We start from the raw sequence: 18,419 nt of genomic DNA, 5'->3' as shown, positions 1-18,419 counted from the left end.
AAATATTAAAACCGGGTATAAAAAGACCCGTCGCGCACGCCCCTCTTTTTGTGTCAACCGATCCATCAGTGTATGTCCCCGTATTCCAGTTCCAAATGCTCCAGCACTAGTGATCGGGCTTCCGTAACAGGTATACAACGCTTCGAGCGCATATGAGGGATGGTCAGTGCACATCCCACACTCTCGTGTGACCAAGGCGGGTCCGAAATAGCTTTTTTACCTGTCCATTTGGGAGACAACACTCCAAGAGTATGTAGGGTTGCATGGGCTCGAGACTCTACCCTTGATCGCAGATGCCGCAGTAGTGCTGATCCAGCACTGGCTTCTCTTAGGCGCAGCACTTGCATAGGCAAACGCTGAGACTCCTGAAAACGGAGAGGTGTTGATTGTGCCTCATGGAGGATCTTGCTATTTCCAGCTGTGGGCGGAACGCTGAGAGAAGGCCTAGGCCCTTTCATGTGCAAAACTCAGTGGGTGGAGCAGCTGACCAGCTCCGAGCTCTCGGACCAGCGCCGACTGGTGGGCCTCTCAATGGGTGGAGGCCCTACGAACATCCTCCTGCTCACCAGTATAATAAATGTTTGTCTCTCTCTCTCTCTCGTATTGTGCCTGTGAAGGCGATATGAGAGGCAGCTGATATAGCATGCGGTTCAAGATCAAGGTTTCGTGCAACTTGGTCATAGAAGCTTGGTGATTTCCCCATGTCCCAGAGGAAATTCTCCGCAGTAGAATAAGTCTGGGCGCCACAGAGGTACCCATGGAATCGACAGCCTTTCTCCAATACAACCTGTGGTCGAAAACGATTCCTAGAAATCGCACATGAGCAGCTTGGCGGATGGCGATGCCATTCAGGTCTATCTTGAAACGTGCCGACCTCCGCCGCACATCAGAAAATGGAACAATTAAAGTACACTTCTCCGCTGATAGCGTCAACCCTACTGTTGAAAGGTACGCTTGAACAGACGAAACAAAATTTTGTGCTGTTACACGCAACCACTTTGTCTGGTATCCGGTGAGGCAGATGCAGATGTCGTCCGCGAATATTGACATGCGAGCTTTTGACGGACGATTCTTCAGCATAGAAGGTAAGGCAGCCATGGCCACGTTGAGGAGAATGGGCTACAGAACCCTGCCCCGGGGGTACGCCTCGTACTACAGTTCTTTTTGAAATAAAAACATTCTCTATCCGCACAAGCATAAAGCGGTGGGTCAAGAAAACTCGTATGAAGCGGAGTAGGTGTCCACTTTCCTCCACTTCTTGCAGATTACTCCAAATGACACTTTGCAAGACACAGTCGCATGCCTTAGCCACATCAAGAAACAGAGCAACAGTGGACAGGCCATATTCTCTATTATGTTCTGAGGTTATCTCGGTATGAAGAAACTACTGTATTAGGCGTTCAGTGGATCTCTCGAGGACCAGTAGCTCCATCGAGGACTTCTATTATTTCACGCCGCTAGACCACTTAATGCGATGCGTCCGAGCCTGCATATGGGAACACAACGACAAAAGGGCCTTCATTGAAAGGCGCCGAATTACTGCGCAAGGGTTCCTGGAAGTTCTTGAATGCCATCTGAAGGCGACGGTTATCCACTGTAGTACCAGAACGTTTGTTAAACATCGGCTCAACAAATAAATGCTCCACAAACGTTGTCCAACACTTGTTCAGCATCGGCTCCAGGGTTGCTCCGGTGCTCAGCACCACCCTTAGAAAAGGCGGACACAGGTATACAACCTTCCCTGAATGGAGTCAAAAAAGTCTTCAGGTACATTGCCAATTATCTGATGCTGACGAAAGGAAGAGTGTTCAACAAGGCCCTAGAAGAAGTCATGCTAAGGTTCAATGAGCAGGGCATGGTGTAAGGTTCACCTTTGAGTCCCCTGAAACAACCATATTCAATTTTAACAACCGAGCTGTTTAAGCTCTTGGTTACTCCGCCAATGAACAGCAACAAAATCTCGGGCCATCTCCCCTAACGTGAAACCTGGAGAGGGGCGAAGCATGCTGTGTAAGTTCATTCTTGGCTCTTTGGCGTTTTTTCCAACGGAAATGAAACCGTTGGGGGTAGAGGAATACAGCTTTGCTGGAAAAGTCTCGCGTCTTTGAAGCACGAAGTGTTTTAGCGTGAGGGGTAAACTAATGTCCCTGTGTTCTTTTAGTACGCGTTACGAAGCGTTCCAGCGAGAGGCCTAAACGAGTGTCCCGGTGTTTTTTTAGTGCGCGTTACGTTCAAACACGAGGCGGAAACGAGTTTCCCAGTGTTTTAGTACCGTGACTACATGAGACGAAGGTTACGATGATGACATAAGATGCTGACAGCCCGAGCCCCGAAGGGGCTTCGCTCCTAAAATACCAAGAAAATGCCGAGCTCCCGGACACGTGCGTCTCGTGAAGTTCCTTGTAACATGGACGCACCCACGTGGGGGATCTGTCAGGAATAGTGAGTAAGAAGGTCTAATGCGCCCGCTACACAAAACTGTGAATTAGAAACTTAAACATTTGAATGAAGAAACAGCATATAGCCACAAGCGAGAAGTGGTGACGCCGTCAATGAACGGAAACGCGGGCGCCAACTATCGCCTGCTCCGGACATCACATTCCACACTAATAATGGCGAGTCTGCGCTAGTTGGTACCGCCGTCAAATAGATCTCCCTTCAAAACGCGAGCGGCACGGCTGGCTTAGCTGTGTGAACTTCCTCGTCGTTCTGGTTCTTCTACGTACAAACTAGCTGATCTCGCTGTCAAAGCTCCCGTTCAATCCACCATACCTAATCTGACTCTTTTTGCATCTTCAAGATTAAGAAGACATTGGCATCTAAACACTACTCGTTCAGGTGCACTCTTATCAAGGGAAGAGTACAAACATTTACAGTTCAGTTGCAATGCTCACCTTTGTGGTTCGCGGCAGTGCGAAGTGAACTTAGCCGAGCTGCTATGTGTGTGGTACCAGGTCCCGGAAACAATCGAACATATCTATTTTTCATGTCGCCACTTCTCGGCAGCCAGACAACTGCTTTTGAAGGAGTCAATTGAGCGGGGGGGGGGGGGGGGGGTTGACCCTATCAGTTTTACTTATATTATATAATGGGGCAACACGATTGCGGCATGCAAAAAGGGATCTATATAGTTGTATTTAAGCTTGCATTTCTGCTTCAGGCCGCTTGAATTGCTGAAGTATACGTAACTAATAATAATTCGGGTTTTAATCACAGCGAACTTTCATTTCACGGCCTTCTTTTTCAGGAATAAGTTAGTATTTTAAAGCTCTATCGAATTACAATACGTGATGTAGCCCTGGCGAATCACCCCTTGTGGGTACGTTCCAAACATTATGGGCCTCATAGTTATTATTAATATCATCACATCATCATTATCATCAGCAGCAGAAGCAGCTCCCCTTTTAAAGAAGCTCCTTCAACAAGAAAACACCTCTTTATTGGGTCATTTGGCGGTGGCAGAACTTCCTCCGACGCTTTCCTTCGCATATGGGGGATGGATCAACCAAAGAAGATACGGACACTCGATGAAGAGGCGACTTATCAGGAAGCGCGCCGCGCTGCGTGGCGGCGATGTAATCGGCGACGACGAGCCCAGGGCCCCAAACCGTGCGTGCAAGTCCCGACTGGTTTAAAAATAGCTACCTGCTGATCGCAGCCGGCGACAACGGGAAGCAGCGTCCCAAAAAAATGCCGTGTAGGGACGGCGCGTGCCGTCAGGTGGGGCTGAGTTTAATCCCCAAACTCGCTAGCTTGGCTTCGCTCGCGGTGGGGCCTGCGATTGCTCGCATAAGGGGTAGCGGTCGTACCAATCAATGCCGAATGTACAGATAGCTACCTATAATACCATGGCCAGCAACGAGAATCCACGTTTAAGTCTAGAACAGTTTCCTAGCTACGCAAACGCCAACGTACACAAATAAATCACACTGCTGCCATATCTTCCTGCTCGATTAGCAATACTTACTTTCGAGCATTTTCGTCCATTTAAGCTTGTGGAAACATTGTGAACTTTTGTTTTATCTTGATAAGCTTTCTTTAGAAATGAAGCTCTTATATGCTCGTGCGAAAGTTCACAGGGAAGGCGCGAATTTGTATAAACACCCCAACAGGGCCATTCCGTACGTGTAAGCGCCGTCATTCTTGCAGGAAGCAATGTTTTTCCAGCGAAGGAAGCAGTAATCGATGGCAACCTTTCCAGTGGCTGCAGCGTTTTGACCATAACAGGTGCAGCACGTTTTCAGGAGCTCCGTCTGACTGTCTTACAAGCCCAATAAATGGCAAAGTTGGGTATGGCAGCTATCCTCTGGCAATGGTTGTGGTGAGAACCACGTACCGAAGCGATCGGAACCCGGCGGAAACAAATTGTCTTTACCGTGCGCCTGCAGGGCTTGCTCAGCTGAACGCAACAAATACCATCTCGTACGATAGGTTCACTGAAAATACGATGCAAAAATATTGCAGGATCTGTCAGCATATTCTTTTGCAAAGCGTTTATTTTGGCTTGGCTTGTCGCCGAGCGTCCTGGCTAAGTCGAATATAACCTACAATCTCGACAACAGGCTCACTGCAGCGAATTTTTTCACGAATCACTATTCATGGTGCTGCAACACTGTTTCCACATAAACTGAAAGCCAATGAAGACTGCAGGGGAAATTTCAGGGGTGTGCTCCTTCTTTCTTCTTCTTCTATTATTTTTTTTTGTACTCGAGCTGTTCGTCGTAAGCGCGTGGAATTGACCGCGCACCGAGTGTCTCTTCCTGTCTTTCCTTTTTCTTTTGACGTACTATATGAAACTGTGCGCGCAAAGTGCTTCTTCGTGATCATTTTTTCTGTTGCACTTCCCCGAGTGTGAAGGCACCATGAAGTGCACTACCCCAAGGTGTGCACGTCCCCTTCAGCGGCGAGGGAGCACCGGGCGAGGACGTATACGAAGACTGATGAGGGCACTGTACAAATAAAGTAGGTATATACTTTACATTGCGTTTGATTTTTCTTCTGCCGCATAGTGCCATATATATATATATATATATATATATATATATATATATATATATATATATATATATATATATATATATATATATATATATATATATATATATATATATATATATATATATATATATATATATATATATATATATATATATATATCGATACATTGTGGGCATTGGGGGTGTACTGTTGTGATATTTATGCGTGGAAGCGACATGACCATTGTTATATCCAGTGTGGAACACGGCGGGTCAATCCCTCTGTTCCTCCTACCCATCCAAACCCATCGCCACTGTCATCTGTGTATAACCATCATCATCCCCGGACAGTTCCGTCTTTCGGTGGCGTGCGCTCGGGAGCCTAATTAAAAGTGGTCCTTCAGCATCTCGGAGCTATGTCTCACAATATATATATATATATATATATATATATATATATATATATATAAGACAGAAATAAGAATTGGCAGTCAAGAAAACCTCGGAAAGCAAAGGGGAGGATGTAGTTGGTCAAGATAAAGAATTTGGAAAATAAGAAAGTGGAGAAAAAATGCCCGCCAGGTGGGATCCGAACCCATGACCTCCAGAATACCGGTCTGGTGCGATAACCACTACGCTACCGGCGGGGCTACTTTAGCCTCCACTTTCTGGGGTATTTATTTTCAGGTGTTTTTGTTTCTTGGGCTTGGGGGTGGTAGCCAGCGCCACTTGGACTACTCGGGGTGAAGGGGACCTTCTTTTTAACCCCCGGGCCGTGACTCGAGTGTCTACGACATGTCGAGAGTGGTCGACCAGCGTTGAACCCTCTTAAGCTCCCTATGGCACCAAGACTGCCAGAACAGAGGAGGCCCTCGCTATGCATGTAGCGAATCAGAATAGGAAATGAGGGGCTCGTTGAAAATAAGATATGTATATATATATATATATATATATATATATATATATATATATATATATATATATATATATATATATATATATATATATATATATATATATATTGAAATGGGGTTTATTGGCAAGGGTTGCTGTGTAGGCGAAAGACAAGGAGAGCACAGTCCGAGCACAGTCGACGCTTGGAGGAAGCAGAGCGAGAGAGAACCCCGTCGCTCCAGGCGATGGCGGTGCGGCTTCCATATTCGGCTTCTGCTACCGACGACGATAAAGTGGCGCACATCTCCCGCAGGGGATTGGTGACGGTCTTGATTCTTCCGGTGAACGTTGCCAATCTTCTGCATTACAATCACCGCCGGGCGAAAAGGGGTAGCCATCCTGGCGACTCAAGGCGCTGGCGAAACAAGTGGATCGTAATAGGGTTTTAGACGTTCAACATGCACTGTTTCCCGACCACGGCGTCGGAGATCCTGGGAAGGTGTTAAGGGCTCGACAACATAATTGACTGGGGAAGTCTGTTCAATGACGCGGTAAGGGCCTTGATAGTTTGAGAGGAATTTCGAGGAGAGACCAGGAGTCCGAGTGGGTACCCAGAGCCATACACGAGAATCAGGAACGAAGCTCGGCACGGGCTTGCCATCAGTGTGAGATTTTTGGCGGCCCTGTTCTTCCGTGGTAAAAGAACGAGCAAGTTGCCGGCATTCTTCTGCACGCTTGGCGGCCTCCGAGACCGGAGCACACTCAGATGGATCGGGACGATACGGCAGAATGGTGTCCAACATACACGATGGCTCACGCCCGTATAAAAGGAAAAATGGAGAGAACCCAGTCGTGGCTTGAGTGGCGGTGTTATAGGCGTACGTCACGTATGGAAGCACCAGGTCCCAATTTCTATGATCGGACGCCACGTACTCAGACAACATATCTCCAAGGGTGCGGTTAAAGCGCTCTGTTAGACCGTTTGTCTGCGGGTGGTAAGCTGTGGTCATGCGATGGATGACATGGCATTCTTTAAGAAGCGCCGAAATGACGTCAGACAGGAAGACACGTCCCCGGTCACTGAGCAGTTCTTTAGGGGCACCGTGACGAAGTATAAATCGATGCAAGAGAAACGAGGCAACGTCACGTGCCGTGGCAGTTGGCAGAGCAGCGGTCTCTGCATACCGTGTTAAGTGGTCAATGGCCACTATAGCCCAGCGGTTTCCGGCGGCTGTGCAAGGTAATGGGCCATACAAGTCAATGCCAACACGGTCAAAAGGCTTGGCCGGGCAAGGTAGCGGTTGCAAAGGACCGCTCAGATGGGGCACCGGCGCCTTTCGTCGTTGGCAGTCTTGGCAGGACCGAACGTATTTGAGCACAAAGCTGTACATCCCACGCCAAAAGTAACGAATGCGCAAACGTTGATAGGTTTTGAGCAGGCCGGCATGACCGCACGTGGGATCGGAATGAAAAGAGGCGCACACATCGGATCGCAAATGTTGAGGGATGACAAGTAACCATTTGCGGCCGTCGGCGTAGTAGTTGCGGCGATAAAGCAGCCCATCGCGTACCGCAAAGTGTGATGCTTGCCTACGCAGAGCCCGAGTCGTAGCGGCCCTGGAAGGATCGGATAGGCAGCTGATGAGGGAAGCGATCCAGGGATCCTTCCGTTGCTCGGCTGCCATATCAGTCACCGAAAGGGCCAGCAGGTCACCAGACGGCTTCGCAAGGTCAGAAGAAACTGGTGAACGTGACAGAGCGTCGGCATCAGAATGCTTCTGACCGGACCTGTATATGACGCGGATGTCGTATTCTTGTAGGCGAAGCGCCCATCGCCCAAGACGACCTGCCGGATCCTTTAACGACGCCAACCAGCAAAGCGCGTGGTGGTCAGTGACCACATCAAATGGGCGGCCGTACAGATATGGTCGAAACTTAGCAAGCGCCCAGATGATGGCCAAGCACTCCTTTTCGGTTACCGAATAATTCGCTTCAGCTTTCGTCAACGTGCGGCTCGCATAGGCAACGACATATTCGTCAACACCAGGTCTTCGTTGGCAAAGCACGGCCCCAAGGTCAACTCCACTGGCGTCAGTGTGAACTTCAGTAGGCGCTGTAGGATCGAAGTGGCGGAGTACAGGTGGAGAGGTCAATAGACAACGCAGAGTCTCAAACGCGTGGTCGCAAGCTGGGGACCAGTCAGATAAGTCGCTGGCACCACCAAGGAGTTTCGTCAATGGCGCAATGATGGAGGCAAAGTTGCGGATGAAACGTCGGAAGTATGAGCAAAGGCCTATGAAGCTCCGAAGAGATTTTATATTAGTGGGCTTCGGGAACTCGGCCACTGCACGGAGCTTCGCTGGGTCGGGTAGAACGCCGTCCTTGGTGACGACGTGGCCCAAGATGGTTAGCTTCCTCGCGGCGAAGTGGCACTTTTTTAGGTTCAGTTGGAGTCCAGCTCGAGAAAGACAGGTTAAAACCTGTTCTAGGCGCTGAAGGTGCGTCGGAAAATCGGCAGAAAAAATGACAATGTCGTCTAAGTAGCACAAGCAAATTTTCCACTTGAGTCCCCTCAGAATATTGTCCATCATGCGTTCGAATGTTGCCGGGGCGTTACACAGCCCGAACGGCATAACATTGAATTCATATAATCCATCAGGGGTGACAAATGCCGTCTTCGAGCGATCTGCGTCGGCCATAGGTACCTGCCAATATCCGGATCGCAAGTCAAGAGACGAGAAAAACTCTGCCCCCTGCAAGCTGTCCAGAGCGTCATCAATGCGTGGAAGCGGATAGACGTCTTTGCGCGTGATATTGTTGAGGCGACGGTAGTCCACGCAGAAGCGAATGGATCCATTTTTTTTTTACGAGCACGACAGGAGATGCCCACGGGCTGCTTGAGGGTCGAACAACTCCACGCTGAAGCATGTCGTCCACATGCTGCTCGATGGTGCGGCGCTCAGCTGGGGAAACGCGATAAGGCCGCTGCCGGAGGGGGGCATGGGTACCAATGTCGATGGAGTGCTCGACTGTAGATGTGCGGCCAAGTTCGCTTTGGGCCAAGTCGAATGACGATTGAAATCGTTGAAGCAGCGCCAAAAGTTGGACTTGCTGGATAGGGTCTAGACCGTCGTCAACAGAGGCAAGAAAAACATCGGTCGAAGGCTCCGCCCCAGGAGGACATGGGTCAAGTCCGGCAACCTGAACCTGAGAAGTGCGGTCCGGAATGGTTATCACACGACCAGGATCTATGTATTCCAAGCTGCCAAGTGTTTCACCCTCCAGAAGGGCGCACGGCGCCGAAGACACGTTAGTGACAAACATGTTGCCCGTTCCGGCGCTGAGAGTAAGGAGGGCAGACGGCAGGGGAAAACATTTGCGGCGGAGAAAAACGTCAGAGGGCGTAAACAGCGCCGTGGCGTCAGTCGTGGATGCGCAGCGCACGGGCACACAAACAGAAGAATAGGGCGGGACGTCTGTGTCGGCTGCCATGACAAGTTTGGTTGCGGCGGCACTTTTGCTGTCATCAAATAGTGCGTCACAGAGAGCAAACTCAACTTCTGCGCGCGCACAGTCGATCACTGCGTTATGACGCGAAAGGAAGTCCCACCCTAATATGACGTCGTGGGAACACGCCGGTAGCACAATGAGTTCAATGAAGTACAGCACGTCCTGAATAACGACTCTAGCCGTGCAAACGGCCATTGGTTCAATGTTGTGCGCGCTTGCGGTTCGGAGCGACAGTCCTTGAAGAGGCGTCGTGACTTTGTGCAATAAACGGCATACATCGGCTTTGATGACGGAAACAGCAGCTCCCGTGTCTACGAGGGCGACAGTGCGAAAACCTTCTATGGTAACGTCGATAACATTAGTAGGGGACGAAGGAGGGTGAGGCCTTGTACTTTTCGACGTCAGCGCAGTTCTTGCCTCGGGAACTGCGGCGACTAGTTTTCCGTGTCTTCGTTACCAGGACGACGTCGCATCGGAGAAAGCGAGCGACGGCGCGGGGAAGATGGACGACGGTCAGTAAATGTGGTGCGATCCGAAGAGCGAGGTTCAGTCGGGGAGCGAAGTGGCACCTGGGCTTGAGCCGACGGCGGAAAACCGGCATTTGTAGCGTCCCTAAATGACGGCGGACGGCGGCGGCAGTAGCGTGCGACGTGCCCAGGTACTCCACAAGCAAAGCAAATAGGACGATTATCCGGAGTACGCCACGGACCACCGGCCTGGGAATTAAACCGTGGAGGCGGAGGCACAGTTGGGACAGCTCGAGGTTGCACCGGAAACGTCGGCTGGTACGTCAGGGTTGCCTGCGGCAATGGTCTTGCGGTGATGTTGGCGTATGTGACTGGCGCGGCAATCGGCACGTATTGCGGACCAGGCGGAAGTGCTTCGGCAACTTGATCTCGGATCACATGCTCGAGAGAAGGTCCTAGCGTCGACACAGGCTTTGCCGCGGCAGGTAGAAGAGACAACTGACGGGCCACCTCCTCCCGCACGAAGTCTTTGATTTGCGAAAGCAACGAAGGGTCTGCGTGCATCGTTGACAAACTTGACACACAGTCATTCTGTACAAGAGATCGTCGAGTGAGGGCCCGTTGCCTCCGTAACTCATCGAAGCTTCGGCACATGTTAATGACTTCGGTCACGGTGCGTAAGTCCCTCGACAAAAGCATTTGGAAGGCGTCGTCATCTATTCCTTTCAAGATGTGCTTGATCTTTTCAGCTTCTTGCATAGAGGGGTCGACGCGCCGACACAAGTCGAGGACGTCTTCAATGTAACTCGTGAAGTTTTCACCGACCTGCTGGGCTCGTAAGCGCAAGCGCTGCTCTGCTTGAAGCTTGCGCACAGCTGGACGGCCGAAAACCGCAAGGAATTCGTCCTTAAACTCAGCCCATGTCTTAAGGCGGCTCTTGTTATTCTTGAACCACACCTCAGCGACGCCGGTCAGGGGGAAGCTCACGTAAGTGAGTTTGAAAACATCGTCCCACCGGTTGTACGCGCTCACCCGCTCAAAGGTTTCGAGCCAATCTTCCGCGTCGTTTTCGTCAGTACCGTTGAAGTCTGGCGGGTCTCGCTCACGCACAGCAACAGAGCACATCACAGGCCGAGGCGAGGGCGTAGCGGTTTGGTTGGCTTCGCTGGTCATCCTTTCGGGCAGCTTTCGGCTCCGGAGTTCCAGGACTGGATCGTGACCCCGGCACCTCCACCACTTGAAATGGGGTTTATTGGCAAGGGTTGCTGTGTAGGCGAAAGACAAGGAGAGCACAGGACGAGCACAGTCCGAGCACAGTCGACGCTTGGAGGAAGCAGAGCGAGAGAGAACCCCGTCGCTCCAGGCGATGGCGGTGCGGCTTCCATATTCGGCTTCTGCTACCGACGACGATAAAGTGGCGCACATCTCCCGCAGGGGATTGGTGACGGTCTTGATTCTTCCGGTGAACGTTGCCAATCTTCTGCATTAAAATAATTAAATTAATATATATATATATATATATATATATATATATATATATAGCAATGGTCTGTTGCTGCTGGAAGCGCGAGCGTAGTGCAAGCTGACCACACGAAATGTCATTCTCGGCAGCTTGCAGGGGATATAAAATGACTTTGCCCTTCCCTACCTGCGACTTTATTGGAGCAATCAGGCTGCAGGAGTGCTCCACTGTGCAACAGCGAAAGCCCACACCCTATGTGTGCAAACGTTTGCATTTCATGATTTGTTTAAAAGGTCCGACACCTGCAAATTGTTAATATTTGACAAGTGTGATAGATAGATATCAGGGTGTGGAACCGGAACTGAACCAAAATAAGAAATAACGGTTACCTGTTCATGCCGAAAGTTCCTCTGTTGTTAATATTGCACAGTCAATGCAATTCAGGCCTTTTTTTTCTTTCACGTACCATCAACTTCGTACCCGCTCGCGCACTATCCCCTCCAGACAATTGAACACTATGACGCTTTATGTAAAAACAGGGGAAATTAATTAGCACCAATGTAGCAATGGTCTGTTGCTGCTGGAAGCGCGAGCGTAGTGCAAGCTGACCACACGAAATGTCATTCTCGGCAGCTTGCAGGGGATATAAAATGACTTTGCCCTTCCCTACCTGCGACTTTATTGGAGCAATCAGGCTGCAGGAGTGCTCCACTGTGCAACAGCGAAAGCCCACACCCTATGTGTGCAAACGTTTGCATTTCATGATTTGTTTAAAAGGTCCGACACCTGCAAATTGTTAATATTTGACAAGTGTGACCGCAGGAGCTGCTCAGTGGCTGAGCCCTTTGCTGCTGACCACAAGTGGCCTCGATCTCCCTTTCCCACGACCGTTTTTCTGAAGTAGATGGAAATTGAGAACGTACGTGTACCGAGATTTTGATCCACGTTGTGGGGATCCTGGCGTCCGAGCCATTGCGGGAGCACTCGTTTAGTGCCGTCAGCGTGGCGCTTCCCCCCCCCCCTTCCCCCCCTTTCTTCCCGAAGGGCCAGCTGGCCCCGGCGCCACTGCGTTGGGCGGAGCCAAAGCTTCAAATTCTTGACGAGGTGAAGGCGCCGGTGGCCGTTGCGCGATAAAACACTGTCAGCTCCACGGCCGCCCCGCCCTGCACTGACACAAAATTTTGAAGGCGAGATAACTTCGGAGATAGATTGGTGGGAACACATATACATCATCTGCAAAATATCAGCGGCGAATACAGCCTAGAACATATTTAAAATCAATTTTGAAGTGTGCGAAACGCAACCGAGCAGCCAGCAGAGGACCACGCGCAATTGTAAATAAACAACATCCAAACACGTCACGAGTTTGTGTTTGCCGCTTCCGCACTACCGGCGTTTTTTGCCGGCTCGCTCGGCTCGCCGCTCCAATCGGAGGGCCGGAGGGCGGAGCTTCTGCTCTCGAGAACGAACGACCCGATCGTTGGCGGCGGAGGCGCCGTGATTTCGTCAGCTAATCGGGCAGCTGGCCGCGACCAAAGTTCTACAGCGATTCCAGGCACTCTGTTTCTATTACTGTTTATTACCATTGGATGCGAAAACGCGCCGGAGGCACGAAAAGCTCACTGAGCTAGCCGCACGGTCGCTGTGCAGGCGGCGGCCACGGCCGCGAAGTGGCCCAGGTAGCTCGAGTGATAGCTTGTTACCGCTGCACGAAATTGTCCCCAAGTCCCGACCATGGTGGCTTACATGAGAAAGGAGTTAATGATGCGACGGCGGGTTGCATTAAAAATTGTCATCTGCACCGCTTACGATAGCGGCACTCGAATATCCGCCGCAGTGCTGAGCCGAACACATCTGTAGGCGGACCTGTAGGCAGACCGGCCGGCTGCTCCCAGCGCGCGTCTTGCCACCCACCGTCTCGAGCGTCGCGCGTCGTTCTTTAGCCGCGGTAGCATTTGCACTCGCAGCGCCTGCGTCACATCCACGGTCGCTTTTTAATTAAGCGCCTCACGAGATCAGTACGTGGGGGCATTCGCAGAAACTGCCGTCGATGCGGATTCGACAGTGCTACGGCGGCTCTGCTCTGTGATATCCCTCCGACGGTCACGTGGTCAGCTTTGTTCACACAAAATCCACAAAATCCATCGTTTCGCGGCACTCGCTGAAACCGAAACTGCGACTGGCCGCATTGAAAATGCCTCTAATTAAACAACCGTCGCACGCTGAAGCAAATGAGGTTTCTACAGGTTATAAGTAGGTCACTAGCTACTTATCGCAACAAAAAAAACAAGATGCAAAATTTTTGTGTCAGTGCCCCTTTAACCTCATTTCATTGGGTTGTTTGAACGGCTCCCGAAGTCCCCTTCGCCGGGACGCGGGACGCGCGCCCTGCGCGGGGGTCCGTTCGGGGAGACGCTGAGCAGGACAGCCTAAGGTGCGTAACGATTTCCCTCACTGCCCGGTTGCAGCTCTTTTGCGCTGTCTCTAAGCCCACAAGCCCTTTTGGCTGCCGGCCCGTGCCTTGGGTTGATCCTTAGTCCCTTCGCTCACATATTAGCCGTACCTGACACTCGACGATCACGCCGTGCGGTACGTGCCTGGGAACGGACGGACAGCGTCTTTTCTCTTGCGGGCCCATCGGCCAGCATTCCAAATTTTGCCCTTACTGCTGAGCCCACTGGTTCAGCGCGCCGATGACGCGCACACTTGCCCGTGGCGCCAGATCACCCATCGCTCCTTTCCAACCACGGGGATTTTGAAGTGTAACCGAAGGGGTTGGAGCAAATAAACTCCTTCTTTTGACGTACACTGGGCATATTCCTTTGTCGCCCCTACTCCATCTGCCCAACAGAGGCGGTGTCGAGCTGGCGACGGCGTTTCAGTATCGTGAGCGTGCTCAAATAGCTTGAACCCGCGGTGGTTCCTCGCAGTGTGCATGAGTGCATGCCTAGTGCAATGCTAGGGCTCTGCATATTGTGAGGTGAAGAGACCACAACGTTTAACACCACCAGCTTTTTAAAATACGTCTACCGGCCTGCAACATAAGCTGCGCCTCGGAGCAGAGATATAGCACGGGGCATCAAATGCGCCAGTTTTTTTTTTTATGTGTTTACACGGAAAACAACAAAAAAGAAAAGGCGAATCACGTTTTTTTTTATATATATTACGCGAAAAGTAAGTAAAACCTAATAAGTAAAAAAAGCGCCGCAACGTGGATATTGTTCTATACTTTTCTTTGCCCTGCCTTTCACAATTAAACGTGTCATCAATGCGAAGAAGGTGACTACTGTGGTCAGTTGTTGAGAACAGTACAGTGAACAAGTTCCGTTTTTCACAGGTACAAATAACAACAGATATGTCAAGGAAAACTGTTAAGGTGCAGCCCTCGACCTTGTCTTGGAAGCAGAAACAGTAATAAAGTAGATGACACATGCAGAAAGTCAGGCCGGTACCTCACACTGTCCTATTCACCCAGCGATCATCTTTGCTTGTTCTGCAGTTTTATCTCTTTCAGATCTGCTTTTTTTCGAAGGTGCACTTGTACTGACCGCCCAACTCGCTACTTTACTTCTACTGCTACTCGTTCCGGAGGGGAGTACTGCTGTGGACGAATTAAAGAGCGTCTACCCAAAAAAGTCCCATCTCATACTGCGCGCGTCAAATTTTCCTTTCATTTTGTAACAGCATAATCTGTTATAAGATTCCGCAATGTAGCATACAAAACGATGGCCGGGGGTCAGGCGGTACGATGACATACTGATTGTAATGCACACATCCGGTATATCTATTGCAAAAGGAATTGCAGTGGTCCGAGCAATAATGCAGTAACTGAGCGTTAACTAAAGCTTACATTTAACAAAAGTGGGGCTAACATATTCGATAAGGTGACAGCTAACAAATTATTCAGGGCGACCAAATAATCTAATTCATCAGTAGTATTTATTTGCCTGTTGTAGGATTTTTCTGTTTTGTTACAAATATAAAAAAAAAATGTGCTCCATTGGTATTAATCGCTGTTATTTGAACGCGCCAGTACGCAGGCCTAAATGTAAGGTTTCAAGATTAGCGTGATGGGCGATTCCATAGCGACGATTGCGATTTCAACAAAAAAGGAAAGGGCAGAAAATATATCCCACCGTCATATCTCTTGGCGGTGCTTTATGAATAGTCGCTAGGACAACGTAAAGTCTGGGCGAGAAAGTAGGTGGTAAATTTAAGGTGATTGATTTGACTGCCGTTTTGAACTACTAAATGTTCTAATTTCAATGATAATTCCATTCATCGAACCGGTTGGCGAAACGGTTCAAGCTCCCGAACCGGAACTGAACTGGAACGAAATGATTTCGCCTGAACCAGAACCATAACCAACCCGGTATTTTTTTCGGTTCGACACACTCATATATATATATATATATATATATATATATATATATATATATATATATATATATATATATATATATATATATATATATATATATATATATATATATATATATATATATATATATATATATATATATATATATATATATATATATATATATACAAATAGTGAGTGTAAATAGTTCTCAGGGACTTATATGACGCTCGTCAAGTTTAGGTTAGTGAGAAGAACACGGCTCTGCTGTGACATCAGGCTTGCATGTGAAAGCGGGCTGAGCTTTTCTTTTTTCTTTTTTTTTGCTTCTGGAGATTTAATTTCACCAGGGACATGTTTGCTGGAAGTACAATCAAGAGACCAGAAAACAGCTCTTCAACTACCAGTCTGCACACTCGAAAACTCTGAAGAATGACATCACCCCGCAGTTCGTGCGTTAGGGCGGCGCTGACGAAACCTTACGTGCGTGCTATACGAAAGAGTGCTTCCGGGCAGAAGAAAGAAAGACGGGGTGAAAGACGAAGCACGCAGAGATGACCGTCATAAACTATATTAATGGCCTTTCTCACCGGCTAAAGAAGGCAGGAAGCGGCACAAAAACATGGTGATTTTCTCGGCGAAAAACAGGCTCAGCGCAGTCTGTTCAGCCGTCCAAAAGCGGCTACAAGGGCAAGGCGACCGCGCACGGTCAACGTGCTTGTTCAAACACGTGGAGGGGTTCGGGAGTTGCGAACACGGGGTCGTGTACGAGAGTCCTCTGACATGTGGACAAACGTACATTGGACACACCGGGCAGTGTTGACGAAAGGCTGAGCGAACACCAATATAATCGTAAAGGAGTCGCTCTCAGCTCTTATTTGGGGGCGCACTGCGAACACTGCGGGGGCTGCGATGCAGCTCCTTTTCGATCAAGCAACCGTGTTGTTTAGACACAAAGATACGTTGCCTGGGGCTACTCTGGAACCATTCCGTATGAATAAAAACCACGACACGTGTCCACGAGGTCCGTCATTCGCCCTCCACGAGAGCAATGAATGAATGAATAAATGAATGAATGAAATAATTTATTGTATTGAAGCATGAAAGGAAAGGCCCCCAGCAGGCGTAATTTGCAGCACCTAGGAGTGCACACCGGAACGCCTGTTGGTGGGGGTGGTGGAAGAGGGGGATGACAGGCAGAGAAAGAGGAAATATAAAGGAGAGAGAGAGAGAGATGGAAAAAATAGCATAAACAAGGAAAAAGATGTCAAAACACACACATGCATAGTTTTAAAAAAAGGAGAGCAAAAATAACTCTTCTTGATTTTGGATAAGCGGAAAAGGAGATCCTCACATGTCGAAGAATAGCGTTGTCGTTTGCCTAACAAGTTTTTTTTTCTTTTGCTTTTTATTTTTAATTATTTATATTCCTAGTGTACGATGCGCTTGTTAGGCGAATGCGCGAAGAGTTGTCCTTGCTTATAAACAACTTGCTCCTTCACTAAGAAGTTCTGTGTCCTGTGTTGCAAGTGCTTTTTCCCTACGGTTCGTTGTGCCGCGCTGTAGCAGAGTAAACCAGTTAAAACTACGACAAGGTACCAGCACAAAAAGGACGACGAAGGACGAGACGGCTTCTTTTTGCGCTAACACCATGTCAAACTTAAGCAAACACCAACTAGCCCAACAGTGCCGAACAGCCCAGTTTACAGTATACCCACTCGAAGGAGCACCTGGCGTTGTTAGATCGTGCATTATTGCTTTCCAACTCGCAACTCCCGAATTGTGCTTTTGTGTCGTGAAAGAAACGTCGCCTCGGCCTACCTCGGTTCCTCTGGACACGGGATTTGTACTTAGCGACACATATTTCGGAGCTCATGGTCAAGTTTGTACTGCCACGGCCACTCGATGAAAAATAAAACTTTCCTTCGCATGGCCAAGGCCCTTTCCGACGATTCCAAGCCCGCATTTTCGGGCACTCGCTTTTTATGTTCGTGTTTCACTTTGGCCGAAGGAGATTTTACGCCAAGGGCCAATCGTGCAGAAATGCCTCTGTCATAGCTTGAATAAAGTGACTTCACTGTCAATAATTGAGCAAAAGGCAATGTTTTTCACTCAATTTTTGCTTCCTACTGCCGCAAAACACACCTCCCTTACCCCCCCCCCCTCCCCCACTCGTGGCCTATAGCAGGTTTGGGCAACCTTTTGCAGGCGCGGCCAAGGTCAACTTGATCCCTCAATAGCAGTACAATATGTAAGCCAATATAATAACTGAGCAGGCGATCCCGCTATGTTCCTCATACTTTTATACGAAATAAAATTTTGATGAACCAAAAAAACAAGAAGGAATAGCGCAAGTACGAGACATCCAACCTCTGCGCAACAAAACTGACCAATCGTGAAGGCTGTACATACTGACATGTGGCGCGGCTGACCGCTAGTAAATTGCCTCTGTTAATATCCGTGCAATGTTTACATAAGGCCGTTGGTGTTTTTGTACGTATAGTAGTTTTGTTCTCACCAAGCACGCGGCGACTCAATCTAAATCGACAATACACGTAACCCATTTTCTCTGCCAAGCTTTATGTGCGTTGTATTGCCGCCTGTTTGCAGCGTAAATAGACAGACGGGTTATGTCATCAACTAGAACATATACGGATGCCAGCTCTCGCTTCTGTACCATCGCATCACTTTCTGTCGCTTCTTTTCGGCCCGTTTCCGCGCTTTTACGGCTAAAGGAAAGGGCCCGAAGG

This window comes from Haemaphysalis longicornis, unplaced genomic scaffold (assembly GCF_048455015.1).
Source record: "Haemaphysalis longicornis isolate Haplotype H1 unplaced genomic scaffold, Haemaphysalis longicornis Haplotype H1 scaffold_2, whole genome shotgun sequence".
NCBI lineage: Eukaryota > Metazoa > Arthropoda > Arachnida > Ixodida > Ixodidae > Haemaphysalis > Haemaphysalis longicornis.
Note: the sequence above shows the minus strand (reverse complement) of the source record.